Source organism: Sphaeramia orbicularis, chromosome 9, assembly GCF_902148855.1.
Source record: "Sphaeramia orbicularis chromosome 9, fSphaOr1.1, whole genome shotgun sequence".
Lineage (NCBI taxonomy): Eukaryota > Metazoa > Chordata > Actinopteri > Kurtiformes > Apogonidae > Sphaeramia > Sphaeramia orbicularis.
In genome coordinates this window covers 18,004,473-18,011,864 of record NC_043965.1, presented here as the reverse complement: position 1 = coordinate 18,011,864, position 7,392 = coordinate 18,004,473, and positions in this window count along the sequence as shown.

The following is a 7,392-nucleotide window of genomic DNA, read 5'->3' as shown; positions in this document are numbered from 1 at the left end:
CCAAACACACAGTTTTGTGTTTGAGTTTACAATTTGCAACACAAACATTTTTTAGCATTTGGGAGAGGTTTTTCAGCAATGTCAGGTAATCTTGAGGTAGATAATTATTACTTATAAGGCAGTGTTTAACTCAAACATGCAATCAAAATCCAATCAGGTAGGAAACAATTTGTACATATCAATAAATATACACAATGTACATGTATAGTTACCAGAGTAGTTTACATATACTGTATATGTTGACATTTTTCAACTTAAAATATAGCTGTAACTGTCAGTTTTTGGAACTTGACTTAGGTGAAGCATTGTGATTAGAAAACATCAAAACTCACAATGTATTGTATATTATTTAAAGGCAGTTGCATGTGACTTTAGGATATTAGCACTCAAATGCACATGAACATGCACTTGTTCAAGTGTATTTTCACCCAAACCAAATTTTTCCCCCTAAACTAAACAAAGATATTGTACTCTCCATATCTAGGTTAGCTGTAACTGAAGACTGAAAATCAGCATTTAGAAAAAAAATAAGAGGCAACAGAAAAAATGGAATTTGAGTCCTGATTCCCTCCATCAAAGTCCTGTGTCTGGTCTATTTTCCCACCACATCCTTCATCTTCCCTATGATTTACATTATATATTATGATGTATATTTTTTGCCTGCTTGCATGTGGGTGTAAATACGCAAATAGCATCTGTTTGACTATTTTGCAACTGGGTGTGAATAGAAAAGACATTGGGTAATTTTAAACCAAACCACAATCCTGTCAAACTCTAACCAGTTCGCTTTTTATTGCGTAAATCTAAAAACGTATGGGAGTCGGAATGTGTACTTCAGTCTTGGATGGCAAAGTCCTGGATTTGGTACATCCGCCATCCAACCATTCCAATTCCTGCCCATGAAGGAAAGTCCTCGGGAATGTCCTCTGGGTTATACAAATTTTTTTTTTTTGGTTGGGTTGAATGAAAGCAAGGGAACTAAGACAAACTGAATGTAACTTTACATTTTGAAAGCGGAGGGAGATAATTTCTTGATTATCTCCCAAGTGTCCTTTAACTTTTTTCTTGGACTAAACTTCAGTCTTTGTCCCAGAGCTGTGTCTTTGCTTCTCTTAGGATTGATAGAAGTCCATCAAACACAAACTGCTCTTGACATTAACACTCAGTATAACTTTATCACTCACAGACCAGCTACTAGTGTTCACCCGTCGCAGCCCTCACCATCAGAGGCTGAACTTCATCCCCTGAGGCACTGTAATCCACTCAGCGACCAGCGGCCGTTACGACCCAAGGCTCATTTTTCATTGGAGTCAGTTCTTTTTATAATGGAGCACGTCATTCTCCCAGGCCACAGAAAAGGCAGATACCTCACTTTACTACACCGCAGATGAGCGTAGCAGAGCAAAACAGACCCAGCATGCCCCATCCACCCTTACAGATGTTCGTCTTAGACCATGCCCAACACAGGAAGCCATTAAAGAGCAAATCAATCAGTCGGCACTGTGGAAACCGGGGGGACAAACCTCCATGGAAAGCTTGTGGAGGGGCACATTGCCAGGGGAGTGAGATGCACTACGCAGCTTGTACCAAATATAAATTCATTGCAGGCTCTTGGAAACTTGTGTTTTCATAAACAGGAGAACTGGGTGGAAGCGATTTCCCGATTTGGAGTTATTCAAATGCAAAGCAGTAGAGGACGATGACAAAAGAGCAGTGAGAGAGGGGAAAATAAATAAAAAATTGTTAACGTTCGCCTTTTATTTGCTTGGAGCAGGAAATATTTTCAAAGCTCATCCTTAGGAATCATTTTAGGGGTGATAATCCTCAAACAACATCACCCTCTGATTTCTCGACTGAAAGGAATACAAACCATGATCAAAATGGAGCTTTTATGCATGGATCAACTGTTCTCATGAATAAATATGTGCATCGTGGCACTTACTGGCGGGAACGGGAAGACAGAGTTGTGCTGTCCTGCTTGTTTGTTTCCTTTTGAGGAACTTCAGGACCAGCACAGAAAATGTTAAACATGGCCCACATCACTTCACTCAATATCTTTATTTACCAAAGCAAGCGGCAACCCTGTGTAATTTGGTCCATCTGCTTCAATTCCACTTAAAGCCATATGTTTACATCTTAAAGCTGTAACATCTGGTACACTGTCTGCATCAGATTTTTCTTTTAAAATATTTATGTTAACTTTATATTGTCTATAATTTTAAATGTATTTTTCCTGTTAATACTTAATGGGCATAGTTTCTGTAGTATTTACATAATTTACACATACACAAGACAGGTTTCCATATACAGTTCCATGTACTTGTCTATGTAATGCAAAGTTTGTGTTGAAATTTTGTCCTGAGACTTCATGTACAGCTCTCCTTTAATCTCCATTCATGAGAACAACATCAATATACTCATTTATTAGTCAAGAATTTGGGTTCTTTTAAACTTCACACTTGCTTTCAAGGTCTACATGGCCTGTGTTCTGCTTCTCCTCAGTAGTAACAGTTCGTAACACAAGTTACCCCGGCTGTAGCTTCAAAATGTTCACTGATCAGCCGTAACATTCCCACCACCGATAGAAGTCGTGATAATATTGATTATTTCATTACAATGGTAACTTTCACTGGGTTGGATATATTAGGCAGCAAGTGAAGATTTAGTCGTCAAAGCTGATGTGATGGAGGCATCAAAAATGAGCAATGTTAAGAATCAGGTCCATATTGTAACAGTGATGACTGGATCAGAACATCTCCACAACTGCAGGTCTTGGGTGTTCCTGGTCTGTGGTGGTTAGTACTGACCAAAAATGGACTAAAGAAGGACATCCCAATCTCAGGCCAATTGAGCATGTGTGGGAGGTGTAGGACAAATAAATCTGATCCATGGAGGTCCACTTGTCTACCTCTAGGACTTCAGAGATCTGCTGCTGACATCTTGGTCCACATACCACAGCACACCTCCAGAGGTCTGGTGGAGTCTAGGCCTCGGGTCAGAGCTGTTTTTGTGGAAAAAGGGGAACCTACCAATATTAGACAGGAGATAATAATGTTATGTTATATATAGACACTCAAGTCCACTTTTTTTTCAGCTTCTAACCACTTTGCACCGGGAATGAGCAACCACATCAGGAGATGCTCTGGCCCAGTGATCTGACCATCACAGTTTCTCCCTTATGAAAGTTGCTTAGATCCCTTCTCTCTTGCGGTTTTCAACATGTCAGCTTTGAGGACTAAATGTTCGCTTGCTGCCTAATGTATGGGTCAGTAAATAATTGAGGGATTTTTGAAGTCCATGGGATTTATCTCGCATACATCTTTATTAAAAGTAAAAAAAAAAAAAGTTTTTTAAGTGCATTATGGTCATGTCTTTAAAAATTCCATAATTATTTAATTATGGAAACGTTCATTTATGAATGATTAATAAATAACTAAAATGTCAACTAAATAACCGTCCAAATTTAATAACAACCACCTTCTAATTAGCTAAACAATAATAAAATGAGCTTATTCAAAAATTGTTTTGATTATGTTCTTTTTATTAAGTTGAGATAATCATGACAGATAATTCTTTGGCAATATATCAATTTTTTTATGGAAAATAACAAATTGTATCTGTGTCTGAGAAATCACTTTCATCTAAGTGACCTATTACAAAAATACCTTTCAAGGAAGTGTGTTAATTCCATATCACTTGACCTGCTCCTCATGATGTCATTTCCTCCTGAAGAAAACACTGGTAAGACTCCAACATATGTTCTTTCTCCTCTTTATTAGTTATTTAACATAAAGTAGTGTATGAGTCAAGTGTGTATTTGTTGCACTCTAATGTCAGCAGTGTTACTACAATATCTTTACAAATAACTTTCAATTTTAATTTTACTCAATTATATGTATGATATTTAGAATAATTTTTCTGTAAAAATGCCATGTGGTGTTATGATTATGTTGATTTTAGGCCTGAAAACAGCAAAAATGTCAACAATACCTGTCAACTATGTTACCCTGTAAAGGTAACTCAAAAAGTCCCTCAGTGACATATTGACCAATATCCCACCCACTGACAGGTCCCACTGTGGTGCGAAAATTTAAATTAATACCACTTTGTCAGTGGTATTATTGTTATGGATGATCAGTCTAATAATGTAAAAAAATATATATATATATAGGTCCCAGCACAAAACGGACTCCAGCACATATTTTGCAAAAGTCCACATGAAGCGCATGTGAATATTAATATAATAGCAGTATCACACTACATATAATTTGGAATATTTACTGCAGTTTAGTAGTGAATTTGCAGATTTCAACTCCCTCAGTTTAATTGTCTCTCCCTCCTCTATTGTGGCCTCTTAACCCTTTATAGGGCACTCACTGAAATACTCTGAAATTCAAAATTTCAACCTTAGTGTGTTATTAGACATTGTCATCTACCTCCTCTTGCCATAAAACATCCGAGCAGCACTTGCTAAAAAGTAAACATATGCAATAAAACAACTGTTATAAGGTCAAAAACTGACGAAATTCACTCATATTCACTATTTACAGCTTAAAAATGTCCATCTCGGAATCACTGTGTAGCATTTTTTTAAAAAAACAACATGGTTCTGGACCTCACTGAGGCACAAAATTGGCCCCATATTTAATGTTTGAGGAAATTACCAAAAATAGTCACTTGCTCGATAAAGGATTAAAAAACAGAAGTTCCTTTGGTCCATTCGTTCAACTTTAACTCTGGTCCACACATAACCGTAGCAGATGCATCTTAACACTGGATACCACCCGCTATGAAAGGCAGCATGGAAGAGGCCCAGTGCAGGTGACCTGCTCCTTCTGTAGATTATTAGTGGCTCATGTTAAAGAAGCAAAATACACCAAGGATTCATCCAATAATGAAAACATAATTATGAATATTATATTCCTTTTATACATTTAAATCCTCCTAAATCCCCCAAATATCTTACACACTGAACCTATAAAAGACACCTTTATACCTCTATACCTTAAGTCACAGTATGTAAAGCCGAATCAGTAATTCCCTGGCTCATGATTTATGATAGCACCTGTCTGTTAGCACAGATCAAAATGTTTCAAAGCAAACTGTTCCATCAGGCATGGGAATTCCCATCAAATCCAGCTCCAGAATCCCCCAGATCATCAACAACTTTGTTCTTGCCATCAGAGATAAAGCTTTGCAATCCTTCCCAACCATTACACTTAATGATCTGCTTAAGTAGCCGTGTTACGCCAAAGCAAGTTCCAAGAAGAAAGACAACTTCAAAAGGCACATACTCCGACATGCTTGGTTTGTGCTTTCCCCCTTTTTCCTCGTTATCATGCAGTGTGGAACTTTTACGATGTACAGATATGATGAAGGAGGAATTAAATCCTAGGTCTGCGTACGTGTAGATTCATCTAAAGATTTGTCTGTGTGTGGTTGTGTATGCAGTCTGAAATCCTAATCAGTAGTAGTACACAGACACCACACACACACAGTGTACATATCTTCTAAATGAGTCCATATCTGTTGAGACAGGACCAGGCACGTCTCTGTCTCATCTTTAACATTTAGTTGCAAACATGCCTTAATTATAGATTCATCATTCCTTCCTCTGTTCAAGCACATGTATTTGAATATAAATGTATGAGATGTAAATCTGTTCAGTTTTTGTTTATCTATATTTATTTTCCATAAATGCTGAACTCAGGTTTGTTATAGCTTTATGCCCCAGAGGCAGATATTGTTTACCGTCTAGACACACTTTCCAGCGGTCTCTCTGTCTGGGCTTCTACCCGCTGCTTGTGAATGTGCGATTCATATCATGGAGGATCCTTTATTTTTCTCTCAGACTTAAAATAAATTCTCTCTGTTATTATTCATCATTTCGCCATCTCTTTCTCAGGAGATAACTAACACTATGCATTGAAAATGTTTTTTTCCACTCACTGGGTTGTTGGGGTCTACATTTCCAATTGTTCAGTTGTTTTCCATAAATCTAAGACCTCTAAACAGTCTGTCAAGAAATTCAGCAAATATTTAATATTAAGTTAAACATTCAGTGTGTAAGATCAACAGGGACTGAGATGGATCTAAATACAGCAGTGGAAGATTCAGTGGTGTTGTGAACAGCTGCAAACATGAATCGTTACTAACTTTGAATTAGTTTTTTATCTTTAAAGAGGAAACAAAGTCATGTAGGGTTACGCTGTATTGCCATGTTTCTACAGTAACTCCTGATGGACTTCTTTTTTTTTTTTTTTTATCGTAGCTGGGATCCATAAAATAATGAGTGATAAGGAGCATTACTGTCATCTACTATGTTTGAATTTAGATCAGAGTTACTATCCCCTAAAGACCCAGGCCTGTTTTGAAAAAGAAAAAGACACTATTTTACAATGTTCTCTTTAATAGGCCATAAAAAATACAACACATGAAAATGAAAATAATAATGAAACTATAACTTTCATAATTTTGAATACTTGTATACAAAAAACACACTTTGGATCCTTCCCCAGGTGTATTCTTACCATGTTGTCGAATGTAGGACATAAAAGTGGACAATGCTGCAAAAACTGTGGCTCCACTACTAATGTTGGAACAAAAATGAAGGATATGGCTTTTTAGCCTCATGTCCACTCATATTAATCAATAGAAATCTTGACTTACAGTATATTATTGTATTAAAATAGTAAATCTATGTATATGAGACTCATGAAGATATAAATTATGTCTACAAACCTGCTAGCCTGCATATTGTCATTCTTAAGTTTACTTCAGAATGAATGAATGTTGAATTAAATGTCTTCCTACCTTTATAATATCATTTAAACCCACAGATACTCCAACTCCAGCCTGATTTGACTGTATTTCTCTTCCTGCTGAAGAGCAACTTTATAGTTCAGTATTTAGGTTTTGGTTTTATGAAGGTGTCTTTGATTAAAGAATCCAAATATTAATGAATGGTACAGGCTGTGATGTCACTCTAAAAATAAAGTTAACTCGTACAGACTGAGCACCAGTGCTTCTGCATTAATTTAACATTTTACATTAATAGTCATGTCTAGATTCATCTGCTGCTTAAAGTATAAAATATATCATCATGTTAAACACTCAGATGATGCTTAAGATGGAAATGAATGTCCTGTCTGTCATGTTGATTATTTTTTTACATCAGCTGTCAGGTTGGCAGATGTTGCTGCTGCAGTGAATTGTGGGACATTATTCTCTCATTTCCTTCGGGGTCCGATCAAGCGGTAACACGTGGATACATTTGGTGTTCAGCAGTCTCTGTCATGTAAGCAGAGTAACTTATATGTATGTATTATACATATTTGAGTAGGTATTTATAAGTGCTTTAAGATTATGTATAACAAAATTTGGAGAGATAAA